Source organism: Danio rerio, chromosome 21 (genome assembly GCF_052040795.2).
Source record: "Danio rerio strain M-AB ecotype USA chromosome 21, GRCz13ab, whole genome shotgun sequence".
Lineage (NCBI taxonomy): Eukaryota > Metazoa > Chordata > Actinopteri > Cypriniformes > Danionidae > Danio > Danio rerio.
The window spans coordinates 13,504,123-13,528,637 of record NC_141041.1 but is presented as its reverse complement, the minus strand read 5'-3'; the positions used below and the strand labels follow the sequence as shown (position 1 = coordinate 13,528,637).

The following is a 24,515-nucleotide window of genomic DNA, read 5'->3' as shown; positions in this document are numbered from 1 at the left end:
AATTGTTTCATGCTGTCCCAACACCAAATCGATTAAGGTAACCTAATTGTGTTTACAAGTTTAAGTGGATTGAGATTAAAACAGTTAAGTTGGTCCACAAAAATTTCAAGAATTTTGTTGATTTAGCTCATTTTAAAAAAGTAGTTTAAAAAAGTAGCAGAAATATTTTTTATGTAATAATATTGAATTTAGTAGATTTTACATTTTTATACCAGCCAAACTAAAAGAAATACGACTTTCTCTGCAAGAAAAATATAATAACAATACAGTAACTAGGTATAATATATAATACAGTTTTTCAAAATTATGTAAACATTAGGTCAGTGCAATATTACAAAAAAAAAAAAAAAAAAAATCACAGTACATGCTTCATATCATTTGGCATAGATAATTACTGAATATTATTTAACAATCCATCTAGGAACATTAAGATTTTTTAACCACTTTATTTTAATATACCAACATCACTAAGTAAATAGGTTTAATAGTCAGAAACAAAAACATTTAGTAGTGGTAGTAAAACTTTATTGTCCTTGACAGGAAATTTGTTATGGGTATCACCATATTGTTGCAGACATTTCATTAAAACAAACAATAAAAAAGTACAAAATTTAGTATATACAATAATTATAATGCTAATTAAGAAAAACTATTGATAAATAAACCCACTGAAACTGCTACAAAGGATCTCTTATATTGGTTCAACCTACACTTTGGGACTATACAGTATATCTCCTACCAGAGGAAAGCAGTTTTATAATGTGTAGACGAAACATGAGTTGGATTATTCAGAATCCATTCCACCTGATTGAGGACACAATTCTCATATAAAACTTAAGAATTAAAATATTCATCATGCCCAACAATTGTCCATCCTGTCTTAAAGAGATGCATCAACTTAGATTTACACTGTACAGATAGGTTGCCAAACCACACTGTGATACCATATCTAACAATGCTTTCCAGAACAGCTTTATTAAACAACATCATAAGCTTCTTGTTAACTCCAAAAACACGTAACCTCTTTAAAAAATACAATCTCTGGTGTCAACGAGAGCAAACCCACTTAATGTGTGTTTCCATGTAAAAGAACTATCAATGTAAATGCCCAACTACTTATAGGTCTCTGACTGCGTAATAGGATGGTCGTGTAACCAGTTTAAACAAAATGTCTGATCTCTTTATTATAAAACAAACAAAAGTGTTAAAGATACTCTTAAACTTGATAAATAAATTGCTACAAAGTGTGTGCACTGGTAAAGTGCTAATGCTGAATAATCAAAGCAGAGTTTAAAGTGTGAATAATAATGATACAGTAATCCTCAATTTCTGTAAACAAAACAAATTATGATAATCAAATCTTTCAATTAAAGGATCCAACATTATTCAAATACATACTGCAACATTACAAATTGTGAAGTTGGATAACCTAATAACCCCTATTATAAAAATTATTTCAGATGGAGGTGCTAGTGGCTGGGATGCACAAGAAAAGAAACCAAAAAGCCAGGGCCGGTATAAGATTCTGATGGTAAAATAACCTTGGATAAAAATATAACAGTTCCACAGTAGTATGATTACTGATCTAAAATATATTCTTTTTTTTTAAATGTCTGAGTAAAAAGCAGAACCTTTTTCCCTTTTGAACACACTATATTTTATTTTAAGAAAAATGTATAATATTTTGCATTAGTAAACATGTCAGGCTAAATAATTCAAATAAATAATTGACTACTGTTTGCTTTGTTAATTTTAAAAACACTGATTTCTTTACAATTTAAACCAGCATCTTTGGATATCTGCTCTGCTGGAGATACCATTGTCCTAAAAAACTAAAATATATATAAATAAAAAATCGTACATATAATTTTTTAATATACGACCCATTGTATTCTCCCTCTTAATCCTCTCTTTAGATCTCTTTAGATTTGGGAATTTACAGCTGATAGTAACTAAACTAAAGCGAATGAGCGAAAAAAAATTCAACCCTCTCTGACTTGTGTATATTTAGTTATTGATATCATTTATGTTGCCATTTTATTGTTACTGTTATTTCCAGCCTGATCTCAAGAGAAAACGTAAGTATTTGACGTTTTGTCAGTACGATTTTAAAAAGGAAGCATGGCACCCAACCCCACCCCTAACCCCAACCATCATTGGGTGATGAGCAAATTGTGCTAAAGTGTACGAATTCATACGAATTAGCCACTAAATGAAAAAGTTTCGAATTGCAGTGAGATTGCGTTGGTTATTTCCATATATTTTATGAAACTTTTTTTTTTGTATTGTGTTCTGTTTCTTTTATAGTTTGTAATTAAGAAAAATGTTTAGCAATGGGAAATGTACACTTTCTCAGGTGAAATCATTGTACTGCATATATTGCTACTAAAATTTTGAATAAACAATCTTTTATATACTATAGAAACAGTATAGCAGAAAAATGAAGATCTTAAAACCTTGACTTTTCCAAACTGCGATATACCTTGAAAACGGTTATCATCTCATGCCTACTGGCGACGTCCTTTTTATTTGAAATCCCCTCACTGCTGCTAGCCACCTCACTCATTTTTGCATGTGTTGTTATTGTGACCTGAAGTGATAAGCGCGAGAGCCAGGTTTCCTTCACCATTTAATGCACTTTGCGCTCGCACTCCCCTGCCATCTTTCCGTAACTAAGTGACAATCAACCATTTTTTCAGAGGATGACAAACAAACAATACATTGCTACAGCTCCGATACAAGTTCATGGAGAAAAGTAAAAAGTGATGCAGTGTTTGGATGCGCTGTGTTGTCTGAGGTAATTAGTCTGCCACTATTAGTGAAATGTGTATATACCATACAAAGTTTGAAGCAGATTAGTTCTACTTGCATGAATCATGGTGCGTTCACGGCATTCGGAAAAGTTTAGATGTTTTCCAGGTGTGCCTGGAAAATCGCACCTCCATTGAAAATGACAAACTTACACCCTAAGCTTATTGGCATTGCTCCCAACACACATGCTTAGCAGCCGCATTTTTAATCTCTCGAGTTAAAAAAATCTGAACTTCAGCTGACATTCGCGCCGCGTTAACCAATCAGAAGCTTGCTCTTGTGGGGGCATGATTGTGACGTAGAACCAGTTGATGGTGTCCCGGGAGAAATCCTCCAGGTGACACCGACAACAAGTCATCAAACTGGGCTTGGCTCAGTCAGAAGCACCCTTGAAAGCCTCCATGATCCAGGTTCAATTTCTGGAGGAGTTTATGAGCTCACAGAGCTGGATGCACCTCTGAAAGTATGTAGTGGACTCAGACACGGTCCTAAACGTACCAATGCTGTTTTTCAGCCTTCATAAAGTACATAAACACTGGTATTTTCTTCACAAACTTACACCCTAAGCTTATTGGCATTGCTCCCAACACGCATGCTTAGCAGCCGCATTTTAGTAAAACTATAGCGATTCATAGTAAACTTATTTTTTTTTATTGAGACTGACAATGTGTTTGAGACTGACTTGTGTTTGATCAATTAATACCGATACCGATTTTATAATCCAGCCCTAGTAAACATATATTTTACTCTGTATGACAATATTTGTTCAATTGTATCTGTTTCCCCTGAGATGATCTGTGTAGTCCTCTAATGCTGCGTTCACACCAGATGCGGAACGCGCGTCAAGCGCGAGTGATTTACATGTTAAGTCAATGCAAACGCGCGATTAGACATCCTGCGGCGTGATACGCGCGAATGGCGCGGCGCGAATGACGCGAATGGCACGGCACGAATGACGCGAATGGCGTGGTGCGAATGGCGAAATGAGCATTTTGCGCGTTTGACGCGCTTAACGAGCGTTTCACGCAAATCTCTCGAGTTAAAAAAATCTGAACTTCAGCGGACATTCGCGCCGCGTTAACCAATCAGAAGCTTGCTCTTGTGGGGGCATGATTGTGACGTAGAACCAGTTGATGGTGTCCCGGGAGAAATCCTCCAGGCGACACTGACAACAAGTCATCAAACTGGGCTTGGCTCAGTCAGAAGCACCCTTGAAAGCCTCCGTGATCCAGGTTCAATTTCTGGAGGAGTTTATGAGCTCACAGAGCTGGATGCACCTCTGAAAGTATGTAGTGGACTCAGACACGGTCCTAAACGTATCAATGCTGTTTTTCAGCCTTCATAAAGTACATAAACACTGTTATTTTCTTCATAAAATCCATGTTAGCCATTTAGCAACAAAGCTACAGTCACCGGGAAGACAGAAGCCCTGTCCATCACGCGAATCCGCGTCTGTTCTGAAGTAAACTTTACACGCGAATTAAGCGGGGTTGGACGCGCGAATGAAGCGAGTAAACTCAAATATTCACGCGGCTATTTACGCGCAAATAGCACGATTTATCCGCACTTTCCGCGTCTGGTGTGAACACAGCTTAAAAGCATTAGTTTCAGTGGGCATTTTTAAAATGCAAAACCATCTGAGAAGCTACAACATCTCCTGTATTCCCCACCTTCAGATGCAGCATGCAGGTATCACCTTATTTTTAGAAGCCACAGATCATTAACACCAAGAACGGATTTCATCACTTCGGTGTCACAATTAAATTCAAACTAATTCCTCATTTGTGACGTTTCCTGTTCAGTGTTTTGTGGAGATTCTGCAGTGCCTTTCAGCAGATTTGCCATGTGTGCGCACATATCAGGTCGGTCTAATCTAGGTAACGGCGGTCGCCTGGGAAACGTTATTGTTTGTGGGCTTAATTAATGAGAAATATTAGATGGCGGACATTAGCACAGCTGGAGTTGCTCTCTTTCTACCTTGTTAACCTCTTCTCGCTCTCGCTCCATCACCTCCATCCCCCCGTCCTCTCTCTTCATTACATGTTCATCTGGCCGTGCGGCTCGGCTTGGTGCGTGCCGCTGATACGGCAGATCGAACAGGACAGGTGTTTTCCGTTTCATCACCGGCTCTGTCTGAGGTTGGGGCAGTTGGAGGAGCGGAAGAGGCGAAGGGAGGGGGGCAGACAGTCACAGGGCTGGCAGTTCATCGTCTGCATGCGGCAGAAGCCTAACAGACTTCCTGACATCCCATCGATATATTGACAGCCGCTGTCACTTGGGCAGCTTTAGTGATGTGCAGAGCTCTGGCACATGAGGCTGATGGCCTGGCTTCGATTGCTTGTGTGTCTTTTCCGCACCGTCTTAAAACCAACAGCATTCTGGGCAGGTCATTTTGATGGCGCTCGCTTTGCCAACACTTGTGCCAGTTGCTCGCTATTAGATTAAAATGGGCTTTTTCATCTCAGAACATCCCCAAGTGTTTGATGTTTTTTTTTTGTTTGCCTAGCTTTGTGTATCTCCTTTTGTCTGTTTGTTCCCTGCGGTAGATTTAGCCATTGATTTCACAGTAAATCATGCTCATCAAGGAAGTCTGGATTACTTGCGCTCTGAGTTTAGGTCTGAACGTCCAGTTCCTTTTGTTCTCCATCTTCCTCCAACCAATAGGTATTGCTCCATATAAATTACTACTTAACAAGCTCACTGTTTTCCCAGCAAGCATTTGTTTTGTGTGTGTGTTTAAAAGATGTTTAATAGATATCCAAGCAAAGACGAGTTGGGCAAACCAAGGCTAAATTTTGAATTTCAGTGGCGTCCCAGCATGCACAGGATGTCAACATGACATCAAGATTGACGTTGTACATCAACGTCGTGAGGACATTGCTTTTTGTTTAGAAATAAAAATTGGGTTGATGTCAGAACCCAACGTCTCATTTAAAATCAACCAAATATCAATAGCCCCTTTCACACATACAGACCATACTGGTAAATTAATTCCAGCAATTTTCCTGAAAGAGGCATTGAAGGAAACGTAGGAACGTAGAAAGAAAATTGCCGGAAAGAGCATGTTCGCACTTACAATGTGCTGATGTGAGATGCCAATCCAGCCAATCAGAACATTTAAACATTCACATCCACGCTGTTTATGAAAATAAAAGCCTTTTTAATAGTTTTCCAGACACATTTAGCTGCTAGATGTTAGTCAGATAATCTTTCTATGTTCCTTCTTAATGCCAACTGTGTAAACAGTTATTAATAACATGCTTATGATAAACCGCTGTTTGTTTACCTTCAAGCTCTGCTTCAGTTGCTTGACGCGTGTGTATGTGGACCAGCACACACACATATTATGTATATCTCAACATGCGAAAGTGCTCCTCTAAATGTTTTCATCAAAGTTGTTCATAATACTTATTCATCCACCGAATTTGTAAATGTTAACAAATGCAAGCACTTAGTTAATGATGTCAGAATTTACAGGTATTTTGGAATGGATGTGTGAATAATCTTTTCCGAAAAAATTCCATAACATCATTGCCTGTGTGAACAGCAATTTTTTTTTTTTACCGTTAAAGTTCATTTCTATGCAGTAATAATGCGGAAATGCTAATGTCTAATGATGTTACAGCTTGACGTTGTGTGGACGTTACCACTATGATGTCAATCAGACATTGGATTTTATTTGTCATACTTGATGAATATAAAGTTGATTTAAGATGTTAGCTCGATGTTGGATTTTAGTCACTTTCCAACACAACCTAAATCTACCAAATATTAACGTCATTTGACGACATTATTGGATGTGAAAATAACGTTGTCCATAGATGCTAGCTAGACATTGAATTTTGATCACCTGACACCAAGACCTAAATCTAACCTCATATTAACGTCTTATGACGTTGTGTGCCTGCTAGGTATGTTTACTTGGTTTATTTTACAGAAAATACCCTTTTTGGTATGGCAAAATGTGTGAAAATCCATTTATTTGTCTAACATTTAAACTTAAATTAATTATCTTTTGACTTTGTGAAAGCTTAATGAGATATTTTTAAATATAATTCATTTTTATATATTTTTTTTTACATTTATTAAAATATATTGTATACCCTTTTTTAATCATTGGTGTTAGCTGCTTTAATTTTTTTCCCCCCTAAAATATTATTTCCATGTAATTAGAGTAAAAAAAAGAAGGATAATGAAATAAATTAGAAGGATTGTTTTATTTTTTATTTAAGTTTGTTAAAGGTCTTATTTAATGAGGTTGGATTTCACTGTATGCACCAATTTTTTAAATCTGAATGGATAGATTCAGTTTGCATATACTCTAAACATTGTATTCTGATTAAAACATCCCTTTATTTGTGTTTTATATACATTCAGAAATCTGAATACTATTATTGCACAAATTTAACATCACACTTATGGAGACTGCTTAGATGTGACACCAACAGAGCTATAAAATAAAATTGTAAACAGGCAATGTTTTCTGATTATGTATAAATATAACATACAAATAGACTATGTGTGCAATAATATAAGCACTCCTTTCCAATGTGCAAACAAAGTCATTTCTCATTCATACAGTGAAAGGAGAAAAATACTTGCTTTACATGCTGTATATTTACAGGAACCATGATAAATTTAAAGATACTATGATAAGATGAGTTCAGAAGAACTCATATGTTTGAAAAAGACAAATATTCAGATGCATAGAACATGCATAAAAAGGCCATCTTGCATTCTATCAAATCAGTCTGAAGTCCATTCACTACAGTGTGTTTTTTGGAACAGTGCCTCTCCCGCACTGAGGAAGTTTATCAGTTTGTTCTCTTTGTTTGTTTCACTCTGTGCTTTGTTCTGAGCAGAGGCGAGAGTAGAGTGCTTTTAAATCCAAGCGACGTCACGGTCTGAGGAAGCTTATCCCTAGTAAGGGTGTCTGAGTGTAGAGTCAACCACGGAGAGCAGACCCTAAATTTCCGCTGACATTTACAGAAGGGCTGCTTCCAATTAACCTTCAAGTGTCTCCTCACCTCCTCGTGCTGATTACATTTTCCCCTAACAAACAGGCTAATTTGTTATTAGCAGGCTGTTGGAGAACTTGCGTTCGTTTCCATCAATAGGAAATTGCAATGGGGGGAGTGATTGCTCGGGTTTCTTTCTGTCAGTTCGGCTTGCGCTGTTCGATTTTCTTTCTATTCATCTGCTTTTGTTACAAGTAGCACCAATGGGATGCTCTGGTATGGACCACTGCTGCTGTGCACACTGAAATATACTCTCGGATTCCTCAATCCTCCCAGCCCTGCTATTTAACTCCACAGAGAGGGAGAGAATTGTTTTCCACCATCACTTCCACTCTCACTCAAACACACAGACATGGAAACATGCAGATGTTTAGCGTAGTGTACGGGGAGATTGATCCCGTGGGCAGGGAGGCGCAGCAGGGGTGCGCTCACACAGTTCTACCAGGCAAGAGAAAGTAAAACAGGGAAGGAAAGTAAAAAAAAAAAGGGCAGGAGGAGGGGGAGTGTATACCCAGCCTGCCTTGTGCTGCCCTGATAACGCTCTCCTCCTCTCCTCGCCGCAGGCCTGTGGAGGAGGGCACAGAGGCCCCTGCCTGCAGCAAAACCCACCCAGGAATCTTATCTTTCTTCCAGCCTGTGCTGCTGCCTGAAACCCCATCAGAAACCCAGGGACTTGGTCACTCGCCGCACACATGTACAGTTTTGCAGATTGGCCACATGTGCTGCAGATGCATACTAAATGGCTTGGTCAGAGAGACAGAAACCAAACCCTATAGCACATTCATCATTATTCATATTCTAGGGTTGTGCACTGTTCAGGAATGAACTGAGAATACCCTTTAAATTCTTAGTTAGTGTCAGGGTGCACAAATGCTACTGGAATTAGAAGTTGAATGACCAGAATTATTCGAGTTTTGAAATGGCTTTTGGTCTTGCCTTAAAGGGATAGCTCACCCCAAAATGAAAAAGTACTCACTATTTACTCAACTCTGCAACTTTGTAAGTTTCTTTCTTCTTTTAAACAATAAAGAAGGTATTTTATTAAGGTCTGAACATCCAGTTGCTTTTGTTCTCCATCTTTTTCCAACCAAAAGGTATTGCTCCGTAATAATTACTGCTTAACAAGCTCAGTTTTCCCAGCAAGCATTTGCTTTGTGTCTGTGTGTTTAAAAGATGTTTAATAGATATCCAAGCGGAGACGTGTTGGGTAAACCAAGGATAAATTTGGATTGTCAGTGTCCACCCTGCAGGCAAAGGATGTCAACATGGCATCAGATTAACGTTGTACCCCAACGTCGTGGGGACATTGCATTTTGTTTGGAAATGAAAATTGGGTTGATGTCAGAACCCAACGGCCAACCTAAAATCAACCAAATATCAATGTCTAGTCATGTTACAGCTTGACATTGTTTGGATGTTACCACTATGACGTCAATCAGACGTTGGATTTTGGTTGCCATACCAGATTTGTAAATGTCAGTATTTGACGTCAATATGATGTTGGTTTAAGATGTTGGCTCGACGTTGGATTTTGGTAACTTTCCAACACAACCTAAAATCAACCAAATATTAATGTCAATTGTCGTTATTGAACATCAAAATAACGTTGTCTTTACACACTGGCTAGACATTAAATTTCGGTCACCTGAGATCAAGACCCAAATCTAACCTTAAATTCAAGTCTTATAATGGTATGTGCCTGATGGGTATGTTTACATGATTTATTTTACATAAACGTCCACTTCTGCTATTGTAAAATGTGTAAAAATCCTTTTTATTTGATTTTTTTTAACTTTTAAACTTAGAGCAGGTGAATTTATTATCTTTTGACTTTATGAAAATGCATGACAGCTTAATGAGATTAATATTTTTATTTTTCAATATTTTTACATTTTATTTAATTTATTTATTGTTTTACATTTACTGAAAGATCTTATATACCCAATGCTAAAAACTGTAACCATTGACTTCCATGGTATTTGTTTGCGTTATTGTGGAAGTCAGTTGCAGTTTTGAGCTTTCTTTAAAATATATTTTATTGCAGGTTGCATTGCATTTTTTTCTATTTTATTCAGCAGATAAAAGAAACTTGTAAAGATTTGAAACAAGCAAATGGTGAGTAAATGATAACAGACTTTTTTATTTTGGGGTAAACTATCCTTTTAACTTGTTACTTTGACAATGCCATTTTTAAACGAATAGATTGACAAATGGAGTGAACAACTTAGATGGATTAATGGAATTGTAAATGGATGGACGAATAGAACAGCTTAAAAAAACGATGGAACAACAGAAAGATGATTAATGATTGAAAGAAAGATAGATTGATGATATAATAGTAAATATTCTTTTATCAGTGTTGGATTGGTGGATTGAATGACAGATGGGTGGATGATTGTCAGATGGATGGATGTACTGATGGATGAATTGATAGAAGAAAGACAAGTAGATGGGAAAATTTAGAAAATTAATGGAACAACTGAAAGATGGTGTATGGATCAATGACAAATAGTTTTATAGATGGAACAATAGTTGGAAGATTTACTGGAAAATGATGGATGGAACAAAGTATTGATACTGTGACAAGATGGGTGGATGAACAACAGAAGGATGGGTGGAATGATTAAAAATATGGAGAGCTGATTAAAAATGAATGGATGGAACTGCAAAAATAGATGGTTGGAACTGCAAAGATGGATGGCATGACTAAAATGGATGAATGGAATGGAAGATGGTTGGAGATTAATGGGTTGATGGGTATCAAATTAATGATAGTGGATAAACAATAATAGTGGAAAAAACGGGTTTTCAGATGGTTGGGTAAAAACAGATGGATGGATAGATGGAATTGCAGATGGGTGGAGATTAATGGATGAGTACATGCGAATGGATAAAATGGAAGATGGTTGGGTGAGTAACTGATGGATGGATGAAATGGCTAATAGGTCAATAAGAAATAAAAGGATTTATGGATGGATGGAGTGGCAGATGGTTGAGTGAATAATTAATGGTTGTGTGAATAACAGACAGATGGATGAAAAGAAAAAGTGTTGATGAAATAGCGGATGGATAGATGGATGGATGGATGGATGGATGGATGGATGGAATGGCAGATAGTTGAGTGAATAATAAATAAATAAGTGGATGGATGTATGGAATGGCAGATGGTTGAGTGAATAATTGGATGGATGGATGGATTGAATTTCAGATGGTTGGTTAAATAACAGATGAATGGAAGGATGGATGGGATTGGAGATGAGATGGTTGGAGAATAATGGATGGATGAGAATGTGGATGGATGAAATGGCAGATGGTTAAGTGAAAAATGGATGAAAAGGAAAAGGGATGGTGGAATAATGAATGGATGGAATGACAGATAGTTGGAGATTAATGGATGGATGAGTATATGGTTGGATGTTTGGGTGAATAGCAGATGGATGTATGAAAAGGAAAAGGGTTGGTGGAATAATGAATGGATGGATAGATAGAATGGCAGTTGGTTGGGTGAATGATGGATAGTTGGGTGTTTAATGAATGGATGGTTGTGTAAATAATGAATGGATCAAACAACAGCTGTATAGATGGATGATGAATAGACAGAGTAATAGTTGGATGGATGGAAAGACAGTTGACGGGAAGGAAGGTATAATAGGAAGGAAGAATAGACGGATAGATTATAAATTTCAGTTGCAATTGAGTAAATTCCTCTTCCTCTCATTCCAGTTTAACTTCTTACCAATTTAATTCAAATTCATGAACTGAAAAATATAACAATTTCTAACATCAGTACTTTGCCCAACTCTTTTTTTTTTCTTAAATTCATAATGTATCACAAACTATTACCCTACGGGCTGCCATCTTTGCATGTGTGTGACAGTCGTGAGTTTGTCAGTGGCGTTTTCCTCCTGTTGGTTTGGTGGGGCATCTGTCATGCTGTGAGCCAGGTGACTCCTGCCTGCTTCCCCACTCTCCTGAAATGCGTATTGACATCTCGCTTTGCTTCTAAACTGTGTCTTGACAAGGCAGGGGGATCCGAGCCAAAAGGAACAGACTGCAGCTGTGTTGCTTTACGAAATCAGTTTTTGGGAGCCTAACCATACAAAGCCTTCATTTTAATCATTCCTGTCTTGTCCTGATGATGATGATTCTGACAGATTACATGGAAAAACGAGATGGACCTTCAGAAACAGCAGATTGTCAATGGCTAATTGCTTGTCGTGTTTGTTTGGGTCTGTTAGGCCCATTGGTAAAATTGCTGATTCTGCTTAAATGCTAAAGAGCTCCTGTAGCTCAGCTGGTGGAGTTGCGTGCTGGCAATGCCAAGGTCATGCTGTATACATGTACACAGTAGAAACTAAATTTGTATTATTTTGCAAGAGCAAGGAAAGTGTTCATAGCATTTCTATTATATTTTTCTTTTGGAGAACGTCTTATTTCTTTTATTTTGGCTGAAAAAAATGCTAAGTTCAATTTTATTGCCCCCCTTTTTTCGATTAGCTACAGAACAAACCAATGTTGTTCAATGACTTAGCTAATTAGCCTAACTTGCCTAGTTAACCTAATTAATCTAGTTAAGCCTTTAAACTGCACATTAAGCTGAGTACTGTTTTGCAAATTATACCTAAAAAAATATTTTGTACTGTCTTCAAAGCAAACACAAAAGAATTAGTTATTAAATATGAGTTAAAGGGCACCTATGATGAAAATCTTCTTTTGTAAGCTGTTTGGACAGAACTGTGTATAGGTATAGTGTGTTTACAATCATACTGGAGTGATACCGCAACATGACGTGATGTAGGAGTGCGGTTTTCCCCGCCCATCGAATTGATTGACAGCCGCATATTAACATTTCTCTGTAGTAACACATATAATAATATCCACAAGACAGGACATGCGCAAAGCAGCTGGGAATAAAAGATCTGTTCAGCGCTCTGTGATCATCAATCATCATTATATGTGATAAGTTTTACAAGTTAAAAACGTTGCATTACGCGGTTTTTATCATCTTTATCGCAACAGCCGGGTGTCAGTACAATTATAAAAGAAGACACTTCAATCCGGGATTGTGGATGTTTAATCAGGTTTATTTTGTATGCGTGTCCTGTCATATTTGCAAAGTAAACGCGTGCGCTGTGTGTGTCTGTGACTCATCATTGCAGAAAGTCTTTAGTTAACTCCACAACAAATACATCATAATAATAGGGAAAATTCTTACTGTAGTATTTCTTACACACATACGTGAGATCTGCTTCCTTCCTGTCTGTGACTGTGCTGTTTATCTGATGCAGCTGAGGTGGAGATTGAGGCACACTCTGACAGGCCCCTGAGAATTGTGGCCAGGGAGAATTGGCATTAAAGGCACAGGCCACAAAAACAGCTACATTGTGTTCAGAGCACAAAATCCAAACTTCTGAAACTTATAATAAGTAATCTTATGGGTATTTTGAGCTGAAACTTTACAGACACATTCAGGACACATAAAAGACTTATCTTAAATCTTTAAAAAAGGATTAAATAGCTGCCCTTTTAATAAAATGTATATGTTTAAAATGTGTTTAAAAAACTTGCAAATTATTTGGAGAGTGAGAGCTTATCAGGGCTTAATTTGTGCCGGAACTAGGCATGGGCCGGTATAAGATTCTGATGGTATGATAACCTTGGATAAAAATATCACGGTTTGATGGTATTGTAATTACTGCTCTAAAATATATTCTTTTTAAATGTCTGGGTAAACAACAAAATGTCAGGCCGAATAATGAATCATTGACTTCTGCTGTCTTCATTCGTTTCAAAAACATATAAAAATGTAAATAAATAATCTTACACATACCTTAGGAATGGTATAGCATAAAATTTTTGCAGTTTTAAAACCTTGACTTTTCCAAACTGCAGTATACCTTGAAAACAGTTATCGTCCCATGCCTAGCCAGAACACGCTGGATTTGGCACCTCTGAAATCTGATCCGGCACCTCATTTTACCAGTTTTCCCCTCCTCAACCGCCCTCCTCCCCCGTCTGCTGTTCACTTCATACAGCGACGCCCTAATGGTGAGTTCAGACTGCATGATTTTGACTCGCCGACAGGTTTTGAGAAATCACTGACAAATGCCTGAAAACACAGGCAAATTGGTGCTCGTGCACATGAGTGACAATCACACAAGTCAGAGACCTTAGAAGTTGAAAAACATGCTTTAAACTATCAAAGACGCAATCTGAGAGAATCACCAATCGCCGATGCCTGTGAGATATTTGGCGTGCTAATTATCTAGAGCTGTCAGTGATTCACATCATGCCGTGTGTCACTTACAGCCAATGCGAGAGCAGCATTCACTTGTGTTTGTTCCTGCAGGCCAGCGGGAGGTTGGGGGAGAAGTTGAAAGTGCTTACTTTTGGTTTATTTGGACCCAAGAAATGGAGGAAAAACTAGTGGAGGTTTGACTGAAGCACCAGTGTCTGTTTGACATTTCATACAGAAAGTTAAAAAGAAGGTTGAGGAGAAATTGCTAATTCACTTCAAACCCAGGGGAGCAAATACGTACATTTTCGACCCCATTAAAATTAAGCACTGTAGCTTATATAATAGAGATAAAAATGCTTCTGGAAAGAATTGCTTACCCATACTTTAACATGTAACTGACAACATTTGAATAAATTTCATCTAGAGGAAGGGTTTTCGACTTTTTTGAGAAACTATTTGGTGTGTCAATGTAATAACTGCAGTTTTATGTTAACAAGCTCTGTCATTTTATGTCACTCTGACCCAGAAACATATTTGAGCTCTATAAACCTCAGTACAAATGAATTTTTTTTTGTAATTGCTTTGTTACTATGTAATTTAAACCTTTGAGGGAGGTATAAATACTTTAAATGCTGCCTTTTCTTTTAGTGCAAAAACTTCATGTGTGTTTTTGGGTCGAAGTGACCTAAACTGATGGATCAGGTAATATACATTGATATCACTTACTCTACAGTTTTACAAGACTGCTGTTTTTTTCATCAAAGCTGTACTGTAAAAAATGGTAGGCTACACACAATCAATTTGGGATGGGACAACATAAAGGAATTAATTAAACTTATTACTTTTTCCAAATTTTGTTGGATTGAACACACAATAATTAAGTTGTCTCTCCAAAAAGAGTGTTGTTTCAGCTCATTTAAATAAGTTGTTTGAACAAACAGAAAACAACAGATTTTTAAAGTGGTATTTAATTATTTTATTTTGAATTATTTATTTACATTTTTCTTTAATGAGAAATGACTACTTTCACATACTTGGCATGCACGAGGAAAGCTATTTTAGCTGCTTTTTTGTTTTTTGTGTTGTGATAAGTTAATAAATGTTGTTTACATGTCAGCTATGTACCAGAAACTTGTATTCAAATAAAACAATGTTTTTCGTAAATTCTTCAAAAATAATCCCTGCTCCAGAAGATACTTGAATACTGTATTCATAAATTCAGATTTTATCTAAACTTTGCATTTCCACCACGAGATCATTTTCTCTTTTGGATTATTCGTTTGAAATTAATCAAAATAGATAAATTATTCAATTGTTGTTTATTTTTTATTCTAATTGAGCTACACTATAAGTCAATTTAGGGCGAGGCAGTGGCGCAGTAGGTAGTGCTGTCGCCTCACAGCAAGAAGGTCGCTGGGTCGCAGGTTCGAACCTTGGCTCAGTTGGCGTTTCTGTGTGGAGTTTGCATGTTCTCCCTGCGTCCTCCGGGTGCTCCGGTTTCCCCCACAGTCCAAAGACATGTGGTACAGGTGAATTGGGTTGGCTAAATTGTCCGTAGTGTATGAGTGTGTGTGTGAATATGTGTGTGAATGTTTCCCAGAGTTGGGTTGCGGCTTAAAGGGCATCCGCTAAAAACTTGCTGGATAAGTTGGCGGTTCATTCCGCTGTGACGACCCCGGATTGATAAAGGGACTAAACCGACAAGAAAATGAATGAATGAATGAATAAGTCAATTTACCATCAAATCATTATAGGCTCAATGTGATTAAATCAGCCTAGGGTGCGTTTTTCAAACAATGATGTAACTTGCAGCTAAACTATCATAGTACCATGCATCGTTTGGGAAAAGAACGATGTAATGACGAGTGTTTCCCAAAAACCGCAGTTTCTTTATTACAGATCCATCGTTTAAACCATATTAGTTATGATGTAAAATGCCCATAATGACGCTCTAGATGGGGTGGAGTAACAACTTCTTTAGAGAAAAATCACGCACTAAAAAAAATCCAATATTAGTTTTGGTAAAAACATGCACTCGTTTTCCATATTAATTTAAATATATGTAAATGGCACATACAGAGTCTGTGTTTCCTTTACAAATATTTTTGAGAACATTACATATTCTATTCTAAAACATAAAATCACTTACAAAAGCTAACATGCATTCTAATATCATATATAAATTATATAAATAAATAATGAGGCTATTTATTAAAAAAGAAATTTATATATTTATTATTTATTAGAAAATGGAAAAAAATTCTACTTTAATATGATGATTATTATTAAGTTGGATGTTGTTTATTTATTTTTTATTTTTTTGAAAAGTCTACTTTTACAATTTGACATGCAAACCTCTGCAGAAATGTTCTAACCAACAGGCCCATGTCATATACAGTACAGATACTTAATAAATAACCTACTATGAATTAAAAGCATTAACGTATGCTATTTTTTGTTTTCACAAGCTTTGGAGATATAGCGTAAATTCCACATGTAAATAATAGGTCAACCATAGCTTTCGGCTGCATAAAAAATGGCATAAATGTTTTCAAAGTGCACTACGAAGGGAACACAATTGTCAATATGAAGATTGCTAAAACTGAATGGTAAAAAAAACTTTGAAAGGAAATTACAACTAAGAGAAATTACTTTAATGCTTTTTTTTCAATCATTCTATGTTTAAATGTTGGAATGTTCTAAACAAATAGGGCATAGGAGGGATAACTGGTGATAGAACACAGCCAGGAACTATGCTTCTAACTACAGCTCTAGAGGTGTAGTTGTAAGCGTACAAGTTTGCAATGCAGTTTGCGAATGTTTGCTTGAATGGTGGATTAGGGAAACGGCAAATCAACAAACTATGTTTGTATTGACGGAACTTGCGACTTTAGTTGGCTAATGATGGTTTTCAGAAACGCACCCCTGATCTCAAGAGGAAAAGTAACTGTTTTATGTTTTGTCAGTTTAGTGGCATATTCTATAAATGAGATCGTATAAACTTATGCAAATTAGAGATTAAATAAAAAAGTTACAAATTGACGTGACATTGCGTTGGACTAAACACAGTTAAAACCTGACTGCTCTGCTCTTTTTCTATAACCCAAATAAGCTGCATTTGTTGATTTGGTCTTACTATTTCCCAAAATGAGGTGGACTCTGTCACAGCACAAAATTCTTCAGACTGCAATGAATCAAAGTGAAAAACTGTTTGTCGCACTGAGCTTGCGGTTTAACATCTCTCTGGAGATGAAGCCACGTGGGCTCTCGCTGTTTCTCCAGTGTTTATATGGTGTTCCTGCAGCATCAGAATCCCCCCTCGAGCATTGAACAAATTACTGACGCATTAGACTGAAGATCTCTTTGTGTGTATGTGCAATTTAAGCAGCATACCAAGGGCCCAGGGGGCTGTCCCCAAACTTTATCTCTAATTAATATTGCCCCTCGACAACAACTTACAAAACACGTTCAGGCTATTACCGCTCGTGCAGCGCTTATTATGAGTGAAAAACATCAAGTTCAACAGCAGTCAGTGAGCTTTCAAGGCAGCCTGTGAGTTAAGACATCAAGGCGACACTAAAAGGGGTCAATGTTCTGGGATACTGGACACTTGACCTGCTTTTATATGGTAATTAGGTACATTCACGTACAACTCCCATATGGCTCAGGAGGAGATCTGATAGAATAAGAGCAACTGAGTCACCACCGCAGGCACATTTAGACACCTGTGTGTGTGTATATGTGTGTGCGTATGTGTGTGTGAACCTCTGGCCCCAGGAGACTACACTCATCAGGGGACATACTTGATGTTCCGTGTTATTTTCGGTGTGTGTGTGTGTGTGTGTGTGTGTGCGCATGTTCTTGTGACATATCAGGACATAAATGTGTAGAATGTCATGGGTATGACACACAGTGTAATAAATGTTGTTGATTTAATCACTAAAAACTGTACAAATGCTCAAAAAAGTATATGTGCTGTTTGTTCAAAATACATATTTAAAATAAGCCATAACAACACAATTCTTAAGGGATTTTTTGGAGACAACTTAATTGTTTTATAGGGATGTAAAGGTATCAGAACTTCACGGTACGATAATACCTCAGGATGAATGGCACGGTACGGTATTTATTGAATAATTTACAGGAAAAAACTAATGAAAAGACTCGAAAAAAGTGCCAAAAGTGTTAATTTACCTTAGCACTGAACATATCGATGACATACAAATTAGCCATCTATCTGTAGGTTTTGAAACAGGAACTTCAATTTTTCAATTTTAATAACAAAAACTATTAAACCATATAAAAATATAAAGTTTTAATTTAGTATTGTTCAAAACTAATCACATTCAACATTTAATCACTCAATCACTTAGATAGAGATGGATTTTTTAAGGAAAATTATCATATAACTATGTGATCTGGTAAAAGCTGGGATCTCTGGACATGTCCCCTGCAACAGAAAAAAAAAACCCTCTCATTTGGGACTGAGGTTTCTGGGACAGAGAGATATGATTTAGCCAAGGTTGACAGCAGTGGGTAACGTTGTGCATTGTCTTTCCACCACTTGAGAGGACAAGCAATAAGTGAGATAGAGGTCTCTTTGCGGTACAAGTCAATGTCTGCATTAATCTAACAAGTGTGCTGTGTTCTGCAGTCCCCATGACTGTTTTTAGTCATATTCCCCGACTTGTATTTCACCGCAGTCTGGCAGTGCCTGCATACTGTTTTTTTCTTTGTCTGTCACCTTTTCTACTTTTTCGTATCTTTTTAGAAAGAAACCGAAATGCTTCCACACATCCCATTTAAAACCTGCTTTAGGTTCGATCATTTCCAGCTCTTTTTCTTCCCCGCTACTAGCAACACACTCCATTTCCGCATTACTGGATCTGTAGTGACAACAGACTGCAAAGGATGATGGCCACGCCTGGGCTGATAGGAATTGTAGTTCCCGCTACCTCCCGTTCGCTTCATTCGCCTAAGCAAACTTTTCTCAGAAAAATAGTTTTATTGAGTCATGCGCCTACGGTAATATTGAAAAAAATTACTATTGCGGTATGACGGTATTTACAATATTGTTACATCCCTATTGTTTTATGTTCCAGCCACTTAAATTTGTTAAAACTCACGAGTTAACTAATTCCTTCATGTTGTCTCAACACAAATTGATTGTGTGGAACCCAGCATTTTTTTGGATATATTCAGTATAATGTTTATTGCATTACTTTAGTGTCATGTGTATTACCATGATGATGACCTTCTATCTGCTTGTTAAGTCATGACGTATGGAAGGGTTATTTCATTAGTTTGTCATGGGGGCCAGTTTATGAAAAGCATCCCAAATTAGGGGCCGAAGAGATATGACTTGCAATATGAGTGATGACACAGCAGCATATAAGAGCCCAAATGTTGGATTTTTGCTCCTTAAGACACCCACATTGTATTTTTCTACATTGAAATGTTAATATATTGTAATTTCAAACTACATAATATCAGTGCATTGTACAATAGGCTTTTATTTTACAAATATTCAAATGTTGTATTTCAAAGCAGCAAAAGCAGAGCCTTGCTGAAGTAGGCTTCTTCTACATTCAGAAACATTCATATCTTATGTTTTAAATTGCATAACAATTAGGGATGCAACAATTGTAGATTGTGGTTGTACGATATTGCCTGAAGAATAATCAAGGTTTCACGGTTATCACGTCTAATGTAAAATTAAGCTTTATATTAGTTATTTAAATGAACGGTTGTTATCATCTGCATACATACATAATCATTTTAATAATTTGTAATAATTCATCTAACATATCTTTTGTTTACATTGCACTGAAAGCCATGCACAACTCTCACCGTTATGCGTTTTGAGATGTTTTCTACTTGGTGTGTCTGGAAGGCGAGAGTGCATCGCTCCGCTTGCGCACACATATTGGGGAAATATTCTTACATTGGAAAAAATGAACTTGCACGCTGAAAATATGTGATATGTGAATGGCTCGCTGCTATAGTTAATCCAATGCGTGTGCGTATCAGCTTTGGTGTATAAGATTGTAACTTTAAACTAGCGCACAGGTGGTATAACTTTGTTTAGTTGCAGCAGTTTCGTTCCGTGCAACAGAAACGCAAAGTTGAGAAGCCTTTAAGCTTAGGTATCTAAATGTTTTTGGCTGTTCGTGTCACTCACTCACTTGTGATGTCAGGTGACTCATGCTCTTTGCAGCCTTCCGTTTAATCGGTAAAAAAATGGTAGAAACATAAAACAAATTTCAGTAAATGACTGTATTTTTTGTCATAAATCAAAGTTTTGAAGTGATAACATATACTGTACATGATTTGACTTTGTTACACAGACAAAAACAGAAGAATAAGCAGGTGTGGATGAGAAAGCCATATGATGAACCAAAGCTCATAGCAAATTACTTTTCCCACAAGCAGAGAAGCACACTAACATATAGAAGTGTTATTCACATGACTATTAAAAACCATTATGGATGTAACGTTATTTATCAACATTTGATGTAACAAAACTCTAATGTGCACAACTCAGTAGAAAAAAAAAAAAAAACAGAAATGTCAACAAAAAAAAGGCATAAAAATGTAATGCAGAGAATTCTGGTAACACAAAATTATGGTTATTTACTGTAAATACGTTCCATGTATTAAGAAAGCACACTGTTAAATGGATTACCGATTTTTACCATAGCATTTATACAGTTTGTTTTTTGGTTAGCACTGTTGCCTCACAGCATAAAGGTCGCTGGTTCGAGTCCCAGCTGGGCCAGTTGGCATCTCTGTGTGAAGTTTTTCCCGTGTTGGTGTGGGTTTCCTCTGGGCGCTTCGGTTTTCCTCACAGTCCAAAAACATACACTATAGGTGAATTGGATGAACTAAATTGACCATAATGTGTGAATGTATATGAATGTGAGAGTGTATGGGTGTTTCCCAATACTGTTTGCATAAAACATATGCCGGAATGGTTGTTGGTGGTTCATTCCACTGTGGCGACCACTGATAAATAAGGGACCAGGCCAAAGGAAAATGAATAAATAAATGAATGAAATCAAAAACTTTTTTATTATGGTAAGGCTATGCAATAAACAGGTTTTTTACAGTATTGAATACTGTACGACTATGTAGAGTCCTCGTAAACTATATATAAAAGAGAGTGTGTGTATATACAGTATGTGTGTGTGCGATAGACATATGGAGGTCATTAGGAGGAGGGAGCACAACTGGAGATGGACCTCAACAGCTGTGTCCATATTACATACATCTGTTTCTCAGAGAAAACTCAGTGTGATTTAAAGGAAGTGGGTGAACACTCTTATGTAAGCGGCTCCTGCAACTTTCCTCGCTTTCCGTCAAGTTACCAAGGAAATAACCTACTGATGTATCACATGGCAAAGAATTTCTTAATGAGTTGCATTTTACTGGATTTCTGCTAATTAAGATGTTTGAGAAGCCAATTACAGTAAATATCATCTTCCTCTGCCTCCCTAATTACAGATAGAGGAGGTGGAAGGATTTGAAACAGAATAACGGTCCCTTATAAAAGATTTGTCCTTTCATCTTAAGGGTTTGTTTGCGGACCTTATTTGCATACTCTAGCAGTTGCCAAATGAGAAACAGAAAGCTAAATGTGTGTTTTAAATGATATTTTAAACCAGAGCTGCAATTAGGCCTCACAAAATGTTATGAAAATTGTTATTAAAATTGCTGTAAGTTAATAAACTTTGTGTCAGAGGTGCCTTTTCTGCATTTATCTGCTTGAAATGAATTTCAAACTAGTCTATTTGCGAATTAATTAAGGAACATGTCCATGGAAATGCTTCAAAGTTTAAAGCCTTAACCCCCCTACAAAAAAACTTAATGTCATTCAAATTCCATAAGATTTGCATTCATTTAAAGGGTTAGTTCACTCAAAAATACAAACTCTGGTGAAGTACTCTCTCTCTCAATTCATTTTAATCCCTTAGACCTTCATTCATCCATCTTTGGAACACAAATTTACACATTTTAAATGAAATCCGAGAGCTCTCTCATCCTCTATAGACGACAATGATCACAAGACATTCAAAGTCCAAAAAGAACCAAACAAATTGTCAAGGCATTGCATGTGACTTCAGCTGTTCAAATGTAATTTTACAAAGCTCCAAAATCACTTTTGTGGGCTCAAAAAAAAAAAAAATCTTTGTTCAACTTTGTCAATTAAATAAGTTGCTTAATGAACTTTTTGTGCTTGTATTAATGGTTCATTAGATCACAAGATTCAGTATACAAATTAGATGCGATAGAGTGTTGTATAAAAAATACAACACGTATAGTCTGCAGTGATATTTTACATTCTATTACTTTTAATATTAGTACATTTGATTGCATATTACAATTTAAGCCTTATTAAAGTTAGAAACATTATTTAGTCGAGCATTTTCTGATTTTCTGTGATGCTGTGTTCACACCAGATGCGCCACGCGTGGATAAATCACGCTATTCATGTGTACATTTTTTGTTTACTTGCTTCATTTGCACATCAAATTCACTTCACAATAAACACGGATTTGCATCATGGGCAGGGCTTCTCATGGCTTTTATTGAGAGATTAGCTGTGTTTATGTGCTTTTGGAAGGCTGAAAAACAGCGTAGATTTGTTCAGCGCCATGTCGAAGTCTACTAGATCCCAGCTCTGTTAGTTCATCAACTCCTCCAGAAACTATACCTGGATGATGGAGGCTTTCAGCTGATTCAGACTAAACCCAGCCTAGTTTGATGAACTGTTGTCCGGTGTTAGCAAGAGAATTTTCCCTCAGGACACCAACAACAGGTGCTACATAATAATCACGCCCCAACAAGAGAAAGCTCCTGGTTGGTTTACAAGGAGCGAATGTCTGATGAAGTTCTAATTTTTCAAGTTAAGCGATTCGCGCGTTAAGCGTGTCAAATGGGCTAAACGCTCAACTCATGCCACTTAATTCAAGTGAATCACGCCACAGGATGTCTATTCGCATTTTTGCATTGACTGAACATGTAAATTATTGCGCTTGACGCTTCATCCGTGTCTGGAGTAAACGCAGCATATGAGAAAATGCACGGATCCAATATACTGATACACATATTTTCTTTCTCAACCTTGTCCATTCATTTAAACATGATGTAGCTCGCCCAAAACTGATAATCTGCTGTTATTATATTGATCCTTGGGAAAACCAAGATGTAGGTGACTATTTCTTCATTAGAAAAGACTTCGAGAGTAAAAAAAAACTCAATGGCTACTGGCAAAACTATATTAAAGAGGTTTATGCACAATTGAAAAGTCTGTCATTATTTACTCTGCCATTACTGGTTCCAAACACTGCTGAACACTACAAAAGAAACACTATGGAAGTCAATGGTTACAGATTTTCAGCTTTCCTTAAAACATCTTCATTTGTGCTCAACAGAACAAAGAAACTCCATAAAGATTTGAGTAAATAGTGAGTACATTTTCATTTTTGTGTGAACTGTCCCTTTAATACTCTTAGTTCCTGATGATACATTGAGGTTATATGAAGTGAAAAGAGTCTATGCAAGAAACGGCACATTATTTACAACATTATTATCTTTAACTTGCATCGTCGACAAACTATCCTGTGTTTGTATATCGTCTGGCCTCCTTTCACTTTATAGGAGACACTCATTTGTTAGACATTGTAGTATGTTGTATAGTGCTATCTCCTTTTGTGTTCCACATCCACACACACATGGGGAAAATGACTTTTAATTTAACATATAAAGGGAAGCAAATAAGAACAGAATTTTCATTTCATTTGTTAAAGTCATTGTCAATGTTCTATAAGATGCAGTGATCGCTAAAATAAAAGAATTAACATGATCCCTTAAAAAAGAGTGGCATAACCTTATTACCCATAATTCGGCAGACTACTAGATTGCACCGTTTTAGCTTATGTCTGCTGCCTAATTTGGAGGAAAGATACTAATGAGGGTGTTTTCAAGAAAACAGTGAGCAATCTCTACATCCTGTGAAAGTCATGAAATGATTAATTTGCCTCAGCTTCTCTCTCGCCTCGTCTCTCTTCTTCTCTCATTCTGTATTCTGCAGGCGTCTTACACTTATTGTATGATAATACTGAAGGTAGATTGTTGTGTTATCTTGTCTACAGTCCATATATAAATGTTAATGTCATCTGTGCATGACTCAGACACACACACACATAGACCGACATTCATGCAGAGCACATTTCGCATTTGTTGCAGAAGATGATGCAAGAGTGCTGTTAAACTCAGTCACTGAACATTTCCATGGATATAGCTCACACATTATAATCAGTTCCACTTCAGTTCAGCAACTCATGTTCAAAATGAAAATACTGTTGTTATTTATCATCTTCAAGATGATATCAAAGATATGTTATTTTCATTGAGCTAAATATAAAGGAAGAGTTTTGGCTAAACTA

General features: G+C 36.8%; 1 protein-coding gene across 25 annotated transcripts in view; it reads left to right on the top strand.

Annotated features, from left to right (window-relative positions):
• Positions 1-24,515, top strand: part of celf4 (CUGBP, Elav-like family member 4) — a 257,699-nt gene that overhangs the window by 1,027 nt on the left and 232,157 nt on the right. The window lies entirely within an intron of this gene.